Genomic DNA, 21977 nt, shown 5'->3' on the forward strand with positions numbered 1-21977 from the left:
CCCCACCACCCCATAGCATAATATGGATCAGCATCCTTAAATCAGAGAAATCATTTGGCATTTGGTTTTTGGGGATTGGCTAATTTCACTTAGCATTATATTCTTTAGCTCTATCCATTTACCTGCAAATGCCATGATTTTATTCTCTTTTAATGCTGAAAAATATTCCATTGTGTATATATAGCACATTTCTTAATCCATTTATCTACTGAAGGGCATCTAGGTTGGTTCCACGGTTTAGCTATTGTGAATTGTGCTGCTATAAACATTGATGTGGCTGTGTCTCTGAAATATTATGATTTATTTCAATGTGCAAGGGCAATTTTTTAAAATATTTATCTTTTAGTTGTAGTTGGACCCAAAGGTATTATACCTTTATTTTTTATGTATTTTTATGTGGTGCTGAGGATCAAACCCAGGGCCTCACACTTGCTAGGCAAGTGCTCTACCGCTGAGCCACAACCCCAAACCCAGCACAGATGGTTTTTAAAACCCAACTATTCTTAGAGCTTTTACTATTTGATTTGGACAGCATCACAGGGCATAAATAGACTTCAGGGCTGAGCAGTGAGCTGTAGGCATCAGTCTCCTTCCTCATCATCCCACAGTGGCTGGCTAGGCAGGGCTGTTCCCCATGCACCCTGGCCCATCTTCAACACAATGTCCTCCAAGGGCCAGAGTTGAGAGTACAACCCAGAGCACTCCTGTGTGAGAACCATTCCTTCTGCATGTTAGAGCCCATCCTAAGATGGTTAAGGGTACACCAAATTTCTGTAAGTAATGAGAAACATCAAAGACATCATCAAAGAACCTTTAGACCCAGAAAAAGAGCTAGGAACTATGATATCACACGAAATGTTATTCTCTTATATTCATTCCCTGGTTGGGAAGGAACAAAGCAAGGAACAGAAAAGGTGAGACTTGCTCATTCACAAGAGCTATCTCATTATTACGTCATTCCTCTGGGAACATTTTAACGTTTTTTTCAACTTTTTCCAAAATGTGTATTGTTCTAGGGCTTTTGAATCAGTATTTTTAGAATTATTTCCATCTTTTTTTTTTTTTTTTACAGAAGTCTATTTTGGAAAGAATATCTTTGATTACCTTTAATAATTAGAAAATAATTTTGGAAAAGAGATTGTGGCTTACCCAAGAATAGACAAGGACAGTAACATAAAATATTATGATGTTAGAAAAGTATTATGAGTTTGTTAGAAAGGATTATGAGGTAACTGTTATTTTGCAAATAGGTGATTTGCTCAAAATTACATATGAATTAGGGAGGTAATTAGAAATAACTTAATTCTTCCTTTTCCCAAGATCATTATTCCTTTTTTCCTAAATCATGTTATTGAATTATAGATTTCTGCTTACCATACTGAGTGAGGGGTAAAGAATAAAAACAGATAAAGTTTAAAAAAGGATTGAAAGTTCAAAGCCAGCCTCAACAAAAGCAAGGTGCTAAGCAATTCCGTGAGACCCTGGCTTAAATAAAATGCAAAATAGGGCTGGGGATATGGCTCAGTGCCCAAGTACCCCTGAGTTCAATCCCTGGTACCAATAAAAAAAAAAAAATCAAATATCTGATTTTGGTTTTAGTCAAAGGTGGTCAAAAAACATAAATACAAAGGTGGTATTTTATTGTTGTCAAAATAATTAATCATAGTTTTTTGCTTTTCTTAAAGCTTTTTTATTTTAAATACTTAAGAGGAATTTGATGATAGATTGGCATGAAAGCAAAATATTCCCCTTTCAATTTGTCTTGAAATAAACAAAAGCAATATACACAACAATTATCGTTTGCATGTTTACTATGAACCAGGTATGTTGTTATACCTGAGGATAAAGATATGGCACTTGACTTTATTTAAGTGTGTTATGTCCATATGTTGCAAAGTATAATTTTCACAGTGTTTTGAAACAGGTGAAATAGGTATTAAGAACAGAAAATATATATTTGAGATCAATTCTTACTTTGAAACACTGACAATTAAGGTATAAGTTAATTAATGACTGTAGAGAAATAATCAATGTTTAGTTTAAAAGGGTTTTCAAATAAAGACTATTTTAGGCTTTAAAATTATTATTGTTTACATTTTAAAAATTAAATAAGTATGCTATTTAAAATAATATGATTTTTCTTCTGGTTTTTAGATTGCATTGGTTTTGAAATATCCCAACCAACAAAAAGTATTAATTGATTTTTAAATATTTGCTATGATTTTAAGAATGTTCAGGAAATTATAAATCAGCTATTTTTAATAGCATAGCTTTGCGGAGGTTGTAGCATATACCTCAATTGTATTCACTTGTGATTTATTACATACACATGATTAAATTAAATGCATAATAAGCTCTTTTATATTAATATAAAGGGAACAAATTAGTGATCTAAATAGGAGAAATAGAGGAAGCAATACAAATATCCTGGATTTATCAGGGCCTATTTTTTTGGTACAGGGGATTGAACTCAGGGACACTAAACCACTGAACCACATCCCCAGCCCTATTTTGTATTTTATTTAGAGACAGAGTCTCACTGAGTTGCTTAGCACTTCTCTCTTTGCTGAGGCTGGCTTTGAACTCTTGATCCTCTTCCTCCCAAGCCACTGGGATTACAGGTGTGTGCCACTGTGCCTGGCACAACCAGGGCCATTTTTGAATACTTTGCTTCTTCTCCTTAATTATGTTAAATCTCCTTTGTGTAATTAAATTCAAATGGTTGTACCAGAATAGTTCAATTTCCCCCAATACTTATGTTTCTTTGGTAATATCTCTATGTCTTAGTGGGACGTATATGTGAAAGCGTGGCCCAAAATCTATTAAAGGAATTAAAATTTTATGCTTTTAATCATTTCCTCATCTAATAGTATTTAGTGATAAAATACGTGAAAGGGCTTCAGCTTACTTTCAATTTCTTACACTCTGTTGTGATTAACTGTGTTTTGCACATTGTTTGACTGATTAATTGGTGCCTAGGATTGAGCCCAGGGTCTCATGAATGCTACAAGCTCTATCACTGAACTATTCTTGCACTTTCTGCTCTGAGCAGTTAAAATATCAAAATATACATATCATTTATAATTAAAAAATGCTGTGTTGTTCTGAAAACTATTATCTTGTTATTGAAAGCTTATCAGAGTGAGAAAGAATCCTTATCTTGTTTAGAATTGTAGACATATTATTCATTAAAGATGACTTGGACGAATTCATTCCATCGTCCTTGAAGGTTGACCACAGGATTGTACTGGAGGGTTAGGGGTCAAACTCATAGACTCTGGTGTGTAAGAGTACTTGAGTTCAGTCCCAGCTCTGTAGCAGCTTGTGACCTTTTTTTACCTTGGGCAAATGACGCATTTTCTTCTCTGCTTGGTTTCCTCTTCTGCAAATGGTAATAAAAATACTATCTCCCGCATACGGTTGTCCTATATGGGTGGTACATTGTGAGCACCCTGTAAGGCTGCATTAGGTGTAAGTTACTACAAGCTATGTACTAGAAAACATTTTACAGAAATTAAATTCAAAAGATGGGATTATATATTGATATTAAAACTAGCTTGAAATACCCAGTGGTATTTTCCCCAGTTCCTCTTTCTTTGTGAGATTACACTGCTGCAGACAAGAGTGAAACTGAACTTTGCCCTGTGAATCGAGGTTGACAGGTCCAGCAGATCCAGGAGCCCTGGGCACAAAAGGTAATTTAGAGGAACAGAAATACAGATGGCTAATTAACAATGAAAAGTTTTCAACCTTACTAGTAATCAAAGAATTGCAAATTAAAATAAGGACATGATATGGTTCACTTACAAATGAACAAAGATTGCAAAACAAAGGCTAAAAAAAAGGGGGGGAGAGTCAGAAGTACATTGTTTCACATTGCTGATAGTGTCGAAGGAAATTAGTCAAATTTTCTGAAAGCAATTTAGCAATATTCAGAGAAAAGATATAAATGCTTAAGACCTTTGAGTTGCTAACACTTTTCAGGGAGCTTTGGTAAGGAAAGAAAGAGAAATATTCATGGAATGATATTGATAATGATACAATTTTGAAATTAAAATTTTTGACAATAGGAAATTACTTCAGTAAATTGGAATGCAATCACATGGTGGCTCTCCTAACTATTACAGGGGAATTGATAAGTAGTTTATAATGACTCATAAACTGGGAGCCTTGCTTAATGGTTACTGATTACCTTCCCTCCAGGTGCCAAGAAGTCCGAGGGTGTGGCATCCTGACCTCAGACTCATGCTGCCTGTGAGTGGTAAATTTGGGATGGACAGTGGATGCGATTTGTTCTGTCCATTCTCCTATAGGAATCGATTGCTTACAAGGTGCTTCTGTAGTCTGCTTCTCGTGGGTGACAGAATCTTTCTCCAGAGGCATGTTCTTTCTGCCCTGTTCCATCTAGCCCTGCCCAGTACAGGGTTCTAAGTCCATCTCTGTCTAAGGTTTAGTCAGGACAATTATTTGGCTATTGCTATACCTCATTCTCTGGCTTAACTTTTTATCAATAAAGGCAGTCTATTGGTTTCCCATCTCCCAGTCCTATTTTATATTTCTTTTAAAAAACCATTGGTGAGGGGCTGGGATCGTGGCTCAGAGGTAGAGTACTTGTCTAGCACGGGCAGGACCCGGGTTCGATCCTTAGCACCACATAAAATTAAAGGCATTGTGTTGTATTCATCTACACTTAAAAAAATAAATATTAAAAAAAACAATTGGTAAAAAAGAAAAGGGTTATCTTTGTAAAGACTCTCTACACACTCCAACATTTGAGACTGCCCATAAATAAAAACTGCATAACAACTTACCTCGAAATGTGGAACTCATTTTACATGAACACACATCTATGATCTCACAGTTTTTGTGGGCCAGGAATCCAGGCATCATGTGTTACACCTTCAAGGTTGTTCACAGATTCCAAGCACAGCTGGGCTTACCTGTGTTCTCAGCTGAAGCCTCGACAGGTGGAGAATTCATTTCATGTTCTCCCATACTGTTGTTGGCAGAAGGGAGTTTCTTGCTGCTTGTTTGCCCAAGGTCTCCCTCAGCTCACATGTGGGTGTTTTCATAGGGCAGCTCACATGCCAACTGACTTCCCCATGAGTAGTCAGGAGTGCAGGAGATGGTGTGCAGGACAGAAGCCATAGTTGCTTAGACACCAAATCTCAGATGTGACATTCCCATTTCTTTTGCTCTTTTCTGTCTGCTAGCAGTCAGTGACTAGGTCAAGCCCACACTCAGGGAGGAGTGGAAGATACAAGCTCTCAGTATGTAGCAACATGGGTGCTATTAAGGCTAGGGACAGCCATTGCTGCTTGGAATGTGTTGACAAATTAATAGGAAAAGAGGAAACAGGGACAATATTTATAAAATAAATTAAGAGGTATTTGGCCATAAAGAAGGAAAAGCATAGGTTTGTAAATTGAAGGGAAAATGGAAATAAAGAAAGTTTGGGGGGTTTTTTGTAAATATTGGAGAAACTATAGTTATTGAAATGATGAAGACTTTGATCTTGTGGAGAGGAAGGAGGTTGGCTGGCGGGGGGCATTAGTAAAATGGTGTCTGGTTGCTCAGAAGGAGGTGAGGGAAAGAATCCAGAGTGATCAAGAAGAGAATGAGTTTCCACTGAAAACCTTATTCCTATGGTCCCTTCTTTTTCTTTCAAGAAAGCAAAGGGAAACTTCAAACTGTTTTAAAATGTAGGTGCTAACATTTTGGAAGCCATAAAGTACAAATATTTTTTTCTCACAGATGTTGTTCTTCATCTCATTGTTAAAGTGCTTTTATGTGAATTTACTAATTTTATTCCCAAGACAACTTGATGAGATTGTCAGGACATATGCCAATCCATTCATGTGACTTATCTGTGGCAATATGATGTCAATCTTGCTGTTTATAAAGTGTCAAAGAGACCCAGATTTAAAAAACAAAACAAAACAAAACAACAACAACAAAAAAAAACCCTACAAATTCCTAATCTCTTAAAGTCCATATTTTGAAAGTACAACTTGAAGATAGAAAACACCAAAGATAAGGTTTGGCTCCTTTCATCTTGAGGTCCAGTTGAACATTTTCTTTGCTCTCATCTAAAGGCAGTTACTTCAGTGTGCTTGTGAACTGAACATGCGCTGAAGGGCTCTGTAAATAACTGCCTTCTCAGTATGGTTCACCTAACCAGTCCTTGAGGACAGAAGCTTCCAGATGGCTCAGGCTCTGGATTAAACCCTCCAGACACCTTGTGCCTTTTGTTCAATAGTGTGAGCAACAGAATTCAAGATAGCCTGAGTGATTTGATGAGAGTGGTTTTTTCACAATATTTTTGAATAGGAATATTCTATAAAAACAAAAACAGAGCTATGTGGAGATAAGTAATGACATGATACCAATTATGCTCAAAAGCCTACAAAAGACAGCGTCAGGGTGGGTTTAATAAAACAAGGTGACACATTAAAACTTACTGAGCACTTTCTATTTCCTATTTCAACAGTTTAAAATGACCTCACCTCAGTATTTTTATAATTATTCAATTTTAAATCCATAGTCAAGAGAATAATTTAGTTTTTTTGTCAAACAAATACCATTGCCTCTCCAGTCTAGAAGTTTCTTGAGGACCAACACACTTTGGGAGTTGTCAAATGCCTATGATTGAGCATAGTGCCAGATATACTCAGCATTTGAATCCAGTTCTATCTTTGGGCCTGGGCCATTGTTTCCGATTTCTTAATTCTGTGTCCCTTTAAGATGAAGTAATAATATCCACTTTGCAAGGCAATGTAAAATTGGTTAAAATTAATAAAGCACCAACTGATTATTTCATTTGAAAATCATTTCACTTGAAACTAATTGTTCTCAACCAGGATAGGGGACATTCGGCAAATCCTGGAAACACTTTTAATTTTCCCAAATGGCAACTTGGTGAGGGGGTATCTGCTATAGCATTAACTAAATGCCTGGGTGCTGCTAAAATGCCTATACTGCACAGGATAGCCCCTGCAACAAATTACCGATTCCAAAATGTTAACAGTGTGGAGATGAAGGCACCCTGCTTTAAAACTATTCTCAGTTCCTTTTATACCCTTCCCTCCTCCCTCCCTCCCTCCCTCCTTCCCTCTTCACAGTGATGCTGTCTTATTTCACAAAGCATCCCCACCACCTGCTAGTGTAACAGGTTAAGCGTGATTGGCAATAGAATATAAGAACATAAAACTGCAGGTAATCCCTTCAAATTTTGAACTGAGGTGGTAAAATCAGCCATCTCTATGGGTGGAGTAATTGCCAAACCCCAATTTTCTAAAACGATGACATAGAAAATGTTCTGAAAAGGTTTTGAAATAAATGAATTATCTGTAGGAATTAAATTTATTTTCAGATATCTTGGATTGGGTAAGAAACAGAAGTAGCAGAAATAATGAGATTCCGTTTATTTCTTCTTTCTGTGCAGGTTGTAGGGCTGGGATTTACCTCTGAATGCAGCTACAGTGTTACACTTTCCAAACAAGCAAATGAAAATGTGTGCTCAAACAACTTTAAAATGCTTGAAAAATCTATCTCATTTGACTCCAAGTCATATAAGGAATTCAGCTATGGCTTGTGAGCTCGAGGACAGGTCGCGGTAGCAGAATCCTGCCTTTGAAAGAGTTGGCTTTTAATCATCTTGCAGTGAATTTGCAGTTATTCTTTAAATTTTTCTGATCTAGTCTAAGAATTACACGATTTTTTTCTTTTTCTTTCTTTCTTTTTTTAAACAGAAGGCAAGTGTTACTTCTGGGGGTTGGAATCCATTGCAATCAAGGCTCATGCAGTATTATTCCTACCTGCATCCCCACCCCATAGATTCTTTCTTTTTCTCTAACTAAATACCCTACAAGGAAATGCCTGGTGCTTTAAACCACATTGAGGTTTTACCTGTTAACCAAAACTGATTGTGGTTTGATTAATTCCACCAAACACTCTCTAGAATGAATACATTTGTCACAATTACTCCTAGTGACTGGTCAAAGCAGTAGCTTAATTAGCCAATGCATATAGAGGAATAAATGAAATGCAAGTCTTGAAATTTGTACTGTGTATCCTGGCCTCACACTTATAATTAATTGCTTGCAAATATAAGTAATAGAAAACAGGCTCACCAAAACATTGAGTTAAGCCGTGGTACCTGAAACAATTTTAAGAACAAGAGGATGGTTTTCTCCAGATTGACTTGGCATATTGGTTTTTACCTGTTAAAATGGGGTGCATCCATGTTCTATGATAATATGTTCTATGATATGCCTACCTCGGGTAACTAACTACCTAATTAGAATATGAATTTTCAGAAGTAGGAACTGTGACTTCACTCTATATTTTCAGATTGGAGTATGTGTCCCTTCACATCATAGACACTCAAAATGTTTGCTCAATATAAATGCTATAGCTGCTTCCCAATATAAGCTGCTTTTTGGTTTGCTCCCCTTCATCAATTCCTAAACTACTCTTCTAACACCTGCTTTACACCAGATGTAGGACGGACCCCTGAGAATAAGTGAAAGACAACCAGTCCTTGTTCTTAAGGGACTTGCAGCCTTATAAGAAGAATAAAGGAAAATATATAAACAATTCAATAATATGTGACAAACTACTGCAGAGTAAGTACTGCAGGGGCTCAGAGTCGAGGGATTTACTGTGTGCTTTGGAGGTGAAGAAGCATCTCAGAAGAAGTTGACATCTCCATGGATCTGGGAGGTTTATGCGGATTTGCTAAGACCAGACAGTAGAGGAAAAGGGCAGGAAGAATGGTTTGCTTTAGAGAGTTGAGATGCCTATAATTTACTTTGCAAAACCTCACTGCGTATAGTGTGATATTGTATATATTGAATTGAAATAGTCAGTTGCTCTCACCAGGAACACACCCCTAAGGAGAATTTGGCAAGTGTACAAAAGGAAGTTAAGTCTGCAGAAGCAGCTCCTCCTAGTGTTTCAGCTTTTATATTTTGCACCAATATCAGAAAAGCCTATTATTAGCAGAATTAATCTTAGAAATGAGTGTTCCTTGAATTAATATCTTAGTTTATTTGGATGCTATAACAAAATACCATAGGCTGGGTAGCTTACGAACAAAAGGAATTTGTTCCTCACTGTCTGGAGGCTGGAAAGTCCAATATCAATGGGCTGACAGATTTGGTGTCTGGTGAGGGTCCACTAGAGGTGGTGCTTTCTCATTATGTCCTCCTGTGATGTTAGGGTCAAGGCAGCACTCTCGGATTTAGCTGCTCATTCTTGTATATGGAGAGGAGATTCTTTTATATTCTATCCACAGAGGCACTGCCCACATGATCTACTCACCTACCTAATACCACCATGTTAGGGCTCAGAAATTTGGAGGGGAGTGGGAACACAAATATCCAGATGATAGCAACTAGTGAAAATAGAGGTTTTCAGGTTAACATAGTGTGTGTTAGAAATAGGTTTGTGTGTGGGCTGGGGATGTGGCTCAAGCGGTAGCGCGCTTGCCTGGCATGCGTGCGGCCTGGGTTCGATCCTCAGCACCACATACCAACAAAGATGTTGTGTCCGCCGAGAACTAAAAAATAAAAAATAAATATTAAAAGTTCTCTCTCTCTCTCGTTCTCTAAAAAAAAAAAAGAAATAGGTTAGTGTGGATGAAATCAGAGGTGTTCAGGAAATGTGGATTAGTGAAAATATTTTGGAGACATTCCCATCCTTATAAGAACATAGTAAAAATATAATGTAATCCATACAACTTGATCCTTTGGGAAGTTGCCTGATGCCTGGACCATTAGCAATCCTGTATTCAATTATTATTTCAGAGAATACCAATCCAATTTACTATTGGATTCTGATTTATAACATGCAGTGGTTTTGCCTGCCGTGAGCTTTCAAGCAATATGGTAACACCAATCAGAACAGGAATCTGGGACTTTGCATTAGCTTGTACAACATAGAGTAAAAATTTGTTTTTTGAATGTGTTATTCAAACTCTCACTTACCTATCTTTTATCTTCTGGAAATAATTGCTATTATTAATAAAAAAAAAAATCCTAATGTGTATGAGTGACCAGTTGACTTAGGACATTTCAATGAGCCCAAAGCCAAGGAAGACTATGACATAATTAGATATGCCATCAGTCCAGAAGAGGGTATGCACATAGCATACGAGGTTCAGAGAAAATGAGATTGAGGCAGAGTGGAAGCTACATAAATGGACTTTACAGGGACATAGGGCAGGTAGGAGAAAATGCCAAGTGCTACAAAAGTTTGGTGATGTAAAGACTGAAATATGCACATTGGTTTTAGCAATATGAGGATTGCTGAGGACCTAGTTGAATGGAGGGCAGTAGGGGAAGAAGTGATAGAAATAAGAGGTCATAGTTGATAACTAATAATGGCTGTTTGCCATGTACCAGGCTCTTATCTAAGTGTTTTAGATGCATTATCTCCTCTCTTAAGCATTAGTATATTCCCCAGATGCCAGATGAGGCAAGTGAGGCAAAGAGGGTTAGACTCATTCAGGCCCCAGAGATAGCCAGTGATAGATACTAGGTCCCAAACGCAGCAGTCACACGGGAGCTACTACGCCAGGAGAGCAGATTCAGAAAGGCTTGAAGGGATACTGGGGGAAAAGGGACATTTTTTTTTTTTTTAAATTGGAGAGATTTGAGAGTTTTTCCAATTGAATCACAAGAAACTGATGCATGCAGATAGAGAAGAGTTTAACAAAATTCTCTCAAAAGACATAAGTACATGAAATCCCGCTGAGAGGGCACAACATTGCCACAAGAAAGGAGGAGGAAAGGATAAGAATTGATGAATGTGGGGAAATTGATGAGTCAGAGGAACGACCGAATGCTGAGAGAATTTATGTTCATTGTTGATTTGAGAGGGGAGCGAAGAAGGAAGTTTTGAAAAATAAGGACCATAGAGAACAGAAAGAAGTGAAAATAAGGATTTCCTGGTACAGCTGAGAACCCAGGTGGGCTTGGAGACAGAAATAAATCAGTGGTATGCTGATAAATTGATGGTTGGGACGGGGGAGTCAAATGCCCTAATTTAGAATGGCTTCCAATTTTGTTGGTGCAAACAGTCGCCACATGGCTAGGCCATCCCAAGTTACCAATGATTTAACAAATGACTTGAAAGATGACTGAATTTTTGTTGTAGAATAATCTAGCCCCATTGTGTGAGTACTGGCCACAAGGTGCCATGAGACCAAAGAAAGAAGCAGACAGGTCTAGGGTTTCACAGAGTGCCATTTATTGGGAGATTTACTTATAAAAGTGTAGTGACATGGCTCCCCGGTTGCCAAGCAGTACAGTGGATGGCGACCCAGGTGGATTGGAGCACTGGCAGCAGGCAAAGTTCACAGCTATGGGGAGGAGCCTGCCATGCAGGCATGGGGAGCCAAGGTGAGCCAAGGCCGGCCAACCTGTCTTTCTTCAGTGGCCAGGCCTAGGCCTGGTACTGATTGATGCCTGCTGCAGAGCTTCCTTCACACACTGCTGCTTGCCCCAACCAGCAACTTCAGCCTCCTGCTTCCTGACCTACTACAAGAAAATGAAAGTGGGGCAGACGTAAATGAAAGTTGGAACTCAAAAATTGACCAATAAGATGTTTCCAAATCCTAATTAGCATTAGTTTGGACCAATAGCAAATGTTATGTAAACCCCTACACTCTGACGGAAAAAAACCAAAACCAAAACAAAAACACCCTGCTATCAGGTCCCCTCTTGCAATGCAAGAATCCTGTTCCTGTTTCTAATCTTCAAAAAAATCCTATTCTACACTCACCCATCCTGGTCCATGGAATTCATTCTTCAAATTTATCAGACAAGGATCCTAAAAGAAGAAGAAATTGATAGTGACTGCTGGGGTCTCCTGCAACACGGGAGGGCAAGGCCAGTCATTAAGAGTTGCAACATTTCTCGGCTACAGAGGCTTGTCGCTTTTGCAGACTGACTCCACCTGCCAGCAGAAGCTAGGAATCAAGTTTCATCTCAAAACTCTGGTTTCAATAGTTTTGGGCAGCAGGAAGACCAGGTGAATCCCTGTAATCTGGGTCAGGAAGAGTAAATATGTTGGTTAGGACAAAATTGACTTCATCTAAGCCAGAATGTGCCCAGTTTATCTTAATTCAATATCAAAGAGTCAGGGCATGTTGTTGGAGCCAGGGTCCTGTTCTACGGTTCCACATACCACTTTAATGAATTTGTCTGTTTATAGTATGCTGGGAATGTGTGCAAGGAAAACTGACTAGGGTTTCCCTGGGGTAATCATGGCAGTTACAATTCAAAGTGGTGCAGTCATTAAGAGTATTACCAAGATAGTGTTTGATATGATCACATCAATCCAGATAGGGTCGACATTGTAGAGGTATTGAGAGACTGAAGTCTGTTTTTTTTTTTTTTTTTCCAAATACAGGAATGTCTGTTTTTAGAACCAAACTGCTCTCATTTTGACAACCATAAATGTGCAGATTAACTTGCAAAGAGTTTCAAATGCTATAAGGTTGTGTTTTCAACCCCCCAAAAGAGTGTCTTTCCATATAGTCACAGTCTTTTTTTCCCTCCCTCTTTGACGCTTTAAGATTTTTGTCACAAGGAACATGTTCTTTATTTGTTTTTATATTTTGATTTCTAAAAAATCTTCTTTTGAAAAAATGCTGTCATTGACATTCTATTTGTCATTATCATTTCCATTACATTTCCTGACTATTTTCAGTTTTCAAAGAGCAAGGTAAATGATACTTCTGCAAGCTGAATTTGTAACCAGGCACCCATTGCTCTGCTCACTATTTCTGATATTTTTTTCAATGGATACTCTTTTGTTCTTTCATATAACAAGACAATTACTCTTCTTCTCCTACATTTTTAAACTCAATATTTCTTCTGTGGATAAGTGCACTAAATAGCACTTCAGGTATATCATACGATGTTGTGTTGGTTGGCATCTTTGTTTTTTTAAATTCTAATTAGTTATACATGACAGCAGAATGTATTTCAACTCATTGTACATAAATGGAGCACAACTTCTTATTTCTCTGGCTGTACACAATACAAAGTCACACCATTTGTGTAAACGCTCATGTATATAAGGTAATAATGTCCAGCGATGGAAGTCTTGATGAGAGTAAAGAACACAAATGCTGGCAATAATGCATATTAACCATCATTCTTATATGCTGTCATGTGTTGTGGGAAGAGATTAGGGAAGGAATAGAAGTTCACCTTTAGGTGACCATGATCCAGCAGGAAAATATAAAAACCCTTACAAGTCTCCTAGAGGTGTTACCATCTATTAGAAGCAACGTAGAGAGGCTAGATCAATGGCTGCTCAAGATGATAGCTCCAAGTGCTGTACTAAAGACCTTATAGATGGACAGTGTCCTAGTTGCCCCAGAAACCACACTCATAACTAGGTATTAAAGGGACGCTGATTCCCAAACCCCACACCCATTTGAGAAAATCCCAATTGTCTACTGGAGAAAAGGCTTTTTACAAACTGTACCCAACTAGTTTTTCTGGCTTATTTTTCACACTTTGCTTATTGGCCCCTACACTTCTCGTTTACCTTCACGTCCAACTTCTCTGCTAGAGAAGAACAGCTATTATTTATTAGTACCTCTGCACGTTCACTCATTTGGTCCTGGTCTTGCTTATATGTAGAATGTCTTCTTCTACCACCCATCATCTTTGGCTACCTGGCATGTACTGACTTTTTCTTCAAGCCCCCTTTCTGAAGTTTACCGTATCATAGAAATTCCCGCTTCCTTCACAAAGGTTAGTTGCTATTTCATTGTGATAACATAGCATTTTGTGCAACATAAATGGAAATAATTCTCCTATTACATTCTTAGTTTTATTATTTATTTCTATTTCTAGACTGCCACCTCCTTAAGGACAAGGACTATGTTTTTTTCTTACAAGAGTCTTCATTGGTCACCCCAGTCCTGGATGCTTTTGTTTTGTTTAATGGATTAAAGCCCAAGTTGCCTATAAACTCATCTCCAAAGATCTAAATTATTCTGAAAAGATGACATAGAGACAATATATACATGTATGTTTCTAATGCCTTCCTATCATTTATAGCAATAAGATTGACATAAGAATATAAAAGGAATTCTGAGGACAGATTATATAAAGATGGTTTAGGGAAAGGTGCAACGGCTATTTCCCATTCTGTAATGCAAAGGAGACATTGCTAACTGATAATGACACATTCCTACTGAGCCAAGACTAAACTTTAAAATTCTTTTTAGCAAAGCATTCCAAACTGTCACAGCTAATAGTCTGCAGTTGGCATGTGGGATGAAACTTGTACTCCATCATCAACTGAGTGTCCTCCTCCTTCTCTTGGCTCTCCTGGTGAAGAACATGCACTTCTTTTACCTTTGGTTCACTGTCATTGTTCTAAAAATACCCTTTTACCAACAAGTAAAAAGCAATGGATTGAACTTTTGCCTAAGCCTTAATTATAAATCTTTTTTCTTCCATTAAGAGTAGATTTGAAAGCATTGAAACTGGTCCATGTCTTAATGAACAATACAGAAAATAATTCTGAATCCTGTGTAACTTGATTTTGCTTAAATATTTTGATGGTTCATTGTATAACAGTCTATTTATAGCTTCCTCAAACTCTGTTTTATAAAACAAATATTGTGCTTCATGTCCTATTTTCACGTGTTAGTGCTTTATGTCTATCTGGCCTGCAACTGGGTAAAAATACATTTTAAATAATTCAGCAGTGAGTCTTCATTTTTAACTATGCTGGGAAATTAGTTTGCATTCAAAAATGGTCACATACATGTTAGCTTTCAGGTTTTTAAGATCATTTCTTTGATGATTTCACATATCTACTTTTTGATCTTTTTATATTTTCCAATCTCATTGTCTTAATGTTTTATTTTAGATTTTATCATTATTTATTTATTTAATTAATTAAGTCATTTACTTTAGATATTGTATTTAATTATTTGGGAGACCCTTTTCCATCACATGTTTGTGTTCCATGGATGCGATGTATTTTTACTATTTGTGGAAGCACAGTGAATTCATTCAGCTTGAAAGCTATCTTTTTCCAGTTATTGTCTCTTCAATAGCTTATCTTTTCTCCAGTGTCAGGCGTTCTTTCATATTGATTTTTAAAAACATGTGTTGCATTCATTTGTTAAGTTTCTTAATGACTCTGCTGAATAAGCCAAATTTTATTCAGGAAATGAGAAATGACTCTGAGTATCTCTTTGCAAGAAATAACTGAACACAGACTTGGAGGCTTTACAAAACAATTGGTAACACTGGTGGTACTTCTAGTTCTGGGAGATGATTGTTCCTGGAGTTGGGAAAATCAGCAAGTGCAAAACCAGAGCAGTCAGCAACTCATAGGGTGCATACACAGTGCAGGCAAAGCTGACCTGGGCTGTCTGCAAAGCCAGGGCTCCCTACTGTTGCAGGAGCAAGAATGACCTTTTTGTTCTCTCTTGGCTTCCACAGCTTGTGCAAGCACCCCCATTGAGTCAGTCTAGGAAATGCATAAAGAAGCAGAAGTGTCACTGAGATGTTAATAGGCAATTCGATACAATTTGTGATTAATTCAATTTCAAAATAAAAGGGCAGGAATTGAGTGCAAATTTCATTTGCTGCCCTATAAAAATGGCTTTTTTTTTTTTTCCCTGAGTAAGTCTTCTACCCTACTAACAAAATATGGCATGAAGGTATTTTACGGGAGGCTGATTAGGAGATTTCCTTCACAGTAAGTAGACAAGGAGTGAGATGTCAGATGCAAATCCCTCTAATAGTAGAACAAAGGAAGATTTATTTTTTGCAATGTCAATATCCAGGTTAGGAGCATCTGCTTTCACCAAACATTGCCCTCAATTTCTTTAGAGAACTTTTAGGCTTTGGCACGGGAGTAATATTAGCTTTTATTTGCTTTCCCTTTTGGATAGGATTGAGGGATATAAGTGCTGATTCTATTAATTTCTCTCTGCAGCTCCACATCTATCTCAAACTCAGTCCTCACAAGTACCTGCTGATTGACTGGACCCACAGCCCCATCAGGACCTCACAGGTGAACTGACTTGCAACATTATAACAGGCTAGACAGGGACCTGCCCACTGATGATGGTGAGACATTTTTAAATCACTCATTAGTTAGTGGTGACCCTTCATCTGCATTATTGTCATTTGGTTTTATTCCTTATTGTATTTGTAGGCCTTTATTTCATGGAAGCTTTAGGGTAAATGGGGACAAATGTATCTGCTTCATCTGCCATTTATCTTTGAGAGCTTTGCCTGCTTTCTATGGCATGTGTGAGTCCCTAGTAGGAGACTCTACCTGACTTTTGTACCCTGATTCTCTATAACTGTGCAACACATGTGCATATTCTATTCTCCAATCTGCCTTCTGAACACAGATACTTTGCTCTGATTCTGCTTCTTTGTAGCCCTGGAGGATCATTCTCGTGTCCTTCTTCCCCCATGTATTTGGATAATCTATCAAGACCAAATTAATACCTATTTCCTTCATCAAGACGAATCTTGCTAATTATGGCTTTCTCGTCTCTGAACTATAATGGAACAACTCTTGCACGGTAAAGACACGTCTCTACCTGAAATCTAGCACTACATATACTTTTTGTTATGTAATTATTCATGGCTTCTAATTAATTAAGTCCACTAGCAAAGACTCCATATATATCCTTATTTCAATTAGATTTAATCTGCTAACTTCGGTCTTTTTTAGGGCATAGCACATTACTGAAGATAGAGTAATATCGGTAGAAACGTACAATTTATTGATTGCATAGAATTTACATTGCAATTTTCTCTTCTCTCTCACCCCTCCCACATGCCTTCTTATTAATTATCTAGCTCATCTTTTCTATTTCTTTTCTGAATCATCCATAAGAAATAATTGACCAAGGAAACAAAAGAGAGTGGGAACAGAATTTTTAAAACTTCTTGATAACTAATACTCATAATCCCTTTTCTCTTCTTTAGTATTATAAATTGTGATTATCTTTACTTGTGCATTAAGAATTCTTCAGTGGTAGGTTGGTAATGATATTTGAATGAGCATTCTTATAATATCTAGGCAATTTCATAGCATGCCCTCTTAAGTTAACATAATTTTAGTGATCTTTACAATTTGAACATGTTCTGTGTACTGTTTCTAATGTTTATAAGAAAGAACTGTCTGCTGAAAAATGTGAAATAAGGCTCTTTGTTTCAACGTTTGGAAAAAGAGATGTGAATAGCATCTCCACTGCTGGACAACGTGTCTCTCCTGCCACATGCTTTAGGATGTTGCTGTAGGTTTTGACAGACTCATTGCATTATGGAAGTCAAATTCTTCCCTAAGACCATACAACTTTTCAACCTATTCTCCGTAGGAAAAAATTTTGAAAAAACAAAACAAAACAAAAAAACATCCTTCTTGTTGGCTGGGGCTGCCTGCATCTTGGAACTATTATTTTGTTTGTTCTACAGATCTCCTGGGCAGCTGTCAACCCTCCCTGCCATGTTTGAGAATCCATCCTGAACAAAATGTGTGCCACAGTATTTAAGAATTACTAAAGACCAAAGGTATGCTTTAGTCATTTTTCTTGCCTAACAGTCATATTGCAAGTAAGAGCCTGAAATAATGAATGACAGGAAGGGGAAATTTAAAATAGGACCCAAATTTACCTCTTTTTACTCTCAGTTGTGATAATTTAGTTTTCACTAGCAGAGGTGTTATTTTTCATGCATTATTTTAGTCGTATCCTTCCTCTGTTCAAGGTACATATTCAAATTTCTTATGAGAATTAATATACACTTCAAATTAACATATAATAATGGGAAAACATTAATTTTAAATTTTCATATATAATGTCTTTAAAAGGTAATGCTACCATATAAAATGATGTATATTTTATCCACATATGCATCTAACATTTACCTATAGCATGAATGAAGAGACTATATGTAATGTTTACAAGTTACTATTTTATGTACCATGCAATTTAGAATTAGATTTGGATGTTTGCAGAAAGCTAGCTAAATCCCTAATTGAAATGAACACTCTGAGCAATGTAACTAAGGATTATCACAATACAGCACAAAGGCTGGATATGTGAAAGAAACCATGAAAATTCTTGAAATAAGTACAACCAGTAATGGGCAACATAGCTACTGGGTGTATACAAACTTGATTGAGAATTTAGCAAAGTAGAGCTAAAGAAACAAGGAATTTGGTATGAGACATCTGGATAGTTAGCATTTTATGAAACAATATTGAGATCCTTTATTTTTCCTTTTGTCATAGAGTCTTTTTTTAATTTTCTTGGTATTTGGGATTAAGCCAGAGCCTGGCTTATGCTGAGAAAGTTTTCTATCACTAAGTTACACCCCCAACCTCAGATATAGAGAGTCTTAAATTTTACTCTTTGAAATGATAAATGGGTCACATTCATATGCTTATTGAAGAATTTATTTGACTTCAAATTCAAACTTTTAATGTTATATATCAGCATGATCCAATAGAACTTTCTGCAATGAGTGATCCTCTATAGTACTCAGTCTGATGGGGTAAACCACTAGCCACATGTGGTTATTGAACACTAGAAATGTGACAAGTCTGACTGAGGAAATGTATTTTTTAAAATTTAATTTTAATTCATCTAAGCTTAAATAGTCACAGGTAATTATTGGTAAGATAAGTCCATACTATTCATTCAGTACCAAAAAGCAAAAGTATTTCAATGAAAAATATATTTCAATGAATATTGGTCACTAAAAAGTAAGGCAATGTAAAATAAATTTGATTGAATTCCTTTTAAAGTAGCCACAATTCATGAGGGCTAATTCATCCAAAAGCAGCAGGAAGTACATATTAAAGAAGCAATTTTTAAGGCAATTCTACGTCATGCCCTAGCCTGAACAAAAGTACATATCTCACTGATAGTTATTATGTGATTATTAATAGATAAATAAGAGTAATAGCTCCATAACTTTCATAATCTGTGGATTATGGTAGCTATAAATTTTAATTAAAATATTAATAAGATAATTCAAATTTATTACTAATCATCATTGTGAGCAATGAGATTTTGTTTATTAAAAAAAAGTGACATGTAAGCTATGAAATTCTTCTCTTTGGTGTGATGCTGATTGTCACCATGACTAAGTGTAACTTTTCCTACCTACTGTTCATGCTTTCCATTACAGATATTTGCACATTGAACACATTTTAATTTGGTGAAAAAGAGATCCCACCCACTGGTGAACATATAAATATATATATATATATATTTTTTTTCCCCTACATCTACAAGACTGATCCAGGTCTAAACATTTATGTCTGAGTACATACACGTGTTGGGGACACATTTTGGAAGGGGAAAGTAGAAAATACCACATTTGCTAGTCATGAGTTATGATGCAGATCTGAATCTAGTTGCACATACTATTATAAAAACGAACAAAATCTAATACAGTATTATAGGTTGTGCTTAAAAAGTATTCATGGAACCAACCAGAAACCAAACAAGCTACATTCAGAACAGTAAGTTGCTAGGTTTCGTAGCTCTGAATAGGCTTCTAGATTGCAGCTAAATCTATAACTGTCAAAGGGACTATAGTTTGAATGATAAAGAATTAGGCATTTGCTTGTTCTCTAAAACATCATCCATTCTAAATTCTTTTGCAAGAATATTCCCTGAAAAAAAGCATAAGGAAAATAGGAGACTGTTTTTTCTGAGACTTCCTTTTTATATCTCTGTGATCTGTACCTGCATCCATAACATGAGAAAATTACTTACATGATCTCTATGATACATTCAATTAAAAATTGTCCTCTGGACTGGAAGAGACAAGATTTCATTGTGTGAACAGCAACATTTCCAGAAAACGAATCTATCTACCTACCTACCTACCTACTTACCTATGTGTGTGTGTGTGTGTGTGTGTGTGTGTGTGTATGTGTGTGTGTGTATGTGTGTGTGTATATATATATATATATGCATATATATATATATGTTACAAATATGTATTTGTGTGTGTATATACAAATATATACAAATACAAATTTTGTAATCCCAAAATAATAGTTGTGCTACTCTCAAGGTCATTATGGACATGTGCTGAGCAGTAAAATCTTTTAAGTTGATAGATGGATGTGCATGTTCTCAACTGAAGTCAAACAAAGCAGTGCTTTGCCTTTCTGTTTCTGCTCTCCAGTTGTAAACATGTGTTCCTTTCACATTCTATTTGGTGCCACATTTTTCACATTTTTGTGCTTTTTGGTGATGGTTTTGCTGTTTAAATTGGCTCCCAAGCACATGCTGACTGCTGTTTAGTGTTCCTAAGTGCTAGAGGACTGTGATTTCCCTCTGGGAGAAACTATGTGTATCAGACCAGCTTCATTTAGGTGTAAGTATATAGTGCTGTTGGATGTTAGCTCAGTGTTAACGAATTGACAATATAGACTCAATAGAATGCCTTTAAACAGAACACCCCTGAACAAAGTAATGTATCAACCTGTTGACAAAAACGTTGTGACCAGAATTTCACAGGAAACTAAGCCTTCAGTTTCTCCAGAGCAGTGGTTCTATATTCACTAATTCAGTGTTTGCAATGACTAAATAAAATACAATCTCTATGAATAATGAAAATCATGTGAGAATCACATCACACACACACACACACACACACACACACACACACACACATCCACATGCAAAATAATGGAGTTGGACTCTTGAAGAACTCCTGTAACTCAACAATAAAAATCCAAACAATCTGATTAAAATATTGGCAAATACTTGAATAGACATATATCAAAGAAGATATACTGGTGATTAAGCACTTAAGAAGCAGCTCAGCATCACTCATAATTAGGGAAATGCAGATCCAAATCACAGTGAGGTACCACTGTTAAGATGGCTACTGTTAAACAACAACAATGGTAAAATAACAAGGTTTTGGCAAGGATGTGGAGAAACTTGAATACTTGCACATTGTTGATGCTGTAGGTACTGTGTAAAAATCATGTATTCCTCAAAAAACTTGAAAATAGAAATGTCTTAGATCCAGCAGTTCTGCTTCTTGGTGTATACCCCAAAGATTTGAAAGAAAGTTCTCAAGGAGATGTTTGTACACCCGCGTTCCTAGCGACATTATTCACCATACCAAAAAGTGGAAGCAACTCACGTGTCCATGGGTGAAAGAATGGATGAAGACATTAATAGAAACATGTTGAGCCTGAGAAAGAAAGGAAGTTTCAACACATGTCACACACACGAACCCTGAGGTCATTACGGTGGACTGACATAAGCCAGTCACAAAAAAATATGCTCTATGCTTCCACTTCCAAGAGGTTTCTAGAGTAGTCGAATTCACCCAGATGAGAGAGAAAGTGAAATGTGGGCTCTATGTAATGGACATGGAATTTCATCTGGGAAGATGAAAATGTTCCGGGGAGATGGTAGTGATGAAGGACAACATGAATGTGAATAAAACGTGAATGTGAAACTTACACTTAAAAATGGTTAAGATGGCAAATCCTATGCTATGGGTACATTGCCACAATGAAAAAGAAAAGGCACATGGCTCAAAGTGGAATTTAACATAATAATTCATTCTTTTCTCCTGTCATTTCAACCAATAAAATTGCAGTCAGTTTCAATGGCATCTAACTGGGAAGGCCTTGGAAAGGAGAATAGCAAAACCTATAAAATCTAATGATTCCAATAAATGTTTTTCGGAAGGCAATAAAATTGTTTTAAAGAGTTTTTTTTTTGTTGTTTTTGTTTTTGTTTTTTAAAGAAAAACTCTTTAAGAAGAAACGTCTCTGAGTTCCCTCACTGTCTCATTCCATTCTCACTGGGTGCTGAGGATCAGGTTCAAAATTTCAGCAAAGCTTATGCAGTTGAGAGAGAGAGAGAAAAAAAAATGTCTGCTACAATCTGCCATTGATAGAGAATTTAAGAAAGGTAATACACT

At 36.7% G+C, this 21977-nt stretch overlaps 2 long non-coding RNA genes across 3 annotated transcripts; one reads left to right on the plus strand and one right to left on the minus strand.

Moving 5' to 3' along the window:
* The first annotated feature begins 4201 nt into the window (after positions 1-4201).
* Positions 4202-17584, plus strand: LOC144370594 (uncharacterized). Of its 2 annotated transcripts, none has more exons than XR_013430509.1 (3): positions 4202-4254; positions 15985-16062; positions 17484-17584. It is a non-coding gene; the product is annotated as an uncharacterized LOC144370594 (long non-coding RNA). The 2 variants fall into 2 exon arrangements; XR_013430508.1 differs by lacking the exon at positions 4202-4254 and adding an exon at positions 11713-12036.
* LOC144370595 (uncharacterized) lies at positions 11232-11935 on the minus strand. The gene is made up of 2 exons (XR_013430510.1): positions 11788-11935; positions 11232-11543 (listed from the first exon to the last, which is right to left on the minus strand). It is a non-coding gene; the product is annotated as an uncharacterized LOC144370595 (long non-coding RNA).
* Positions 17585-21977: the final 4393 nt, after the last annotated feature.

The sequence above is a fragment of the Ictidomys tridecemlineatus genome, chromosome 14 (genome assembly GCF_052094955.1).
Source record: "Ictidomys tridecemlineatus isolate mIctTri1 chromosome 14, mIctTri1.hap1, whole genome shotgun sequence".
In the NCBI taxonomy this organism is placed as follows: Eukaryota; Metazoa; Chordata; class Mammalia; order Rodentia; family Sciuridae; genus Ictidomys; species Ictidomys tridecemlineatus.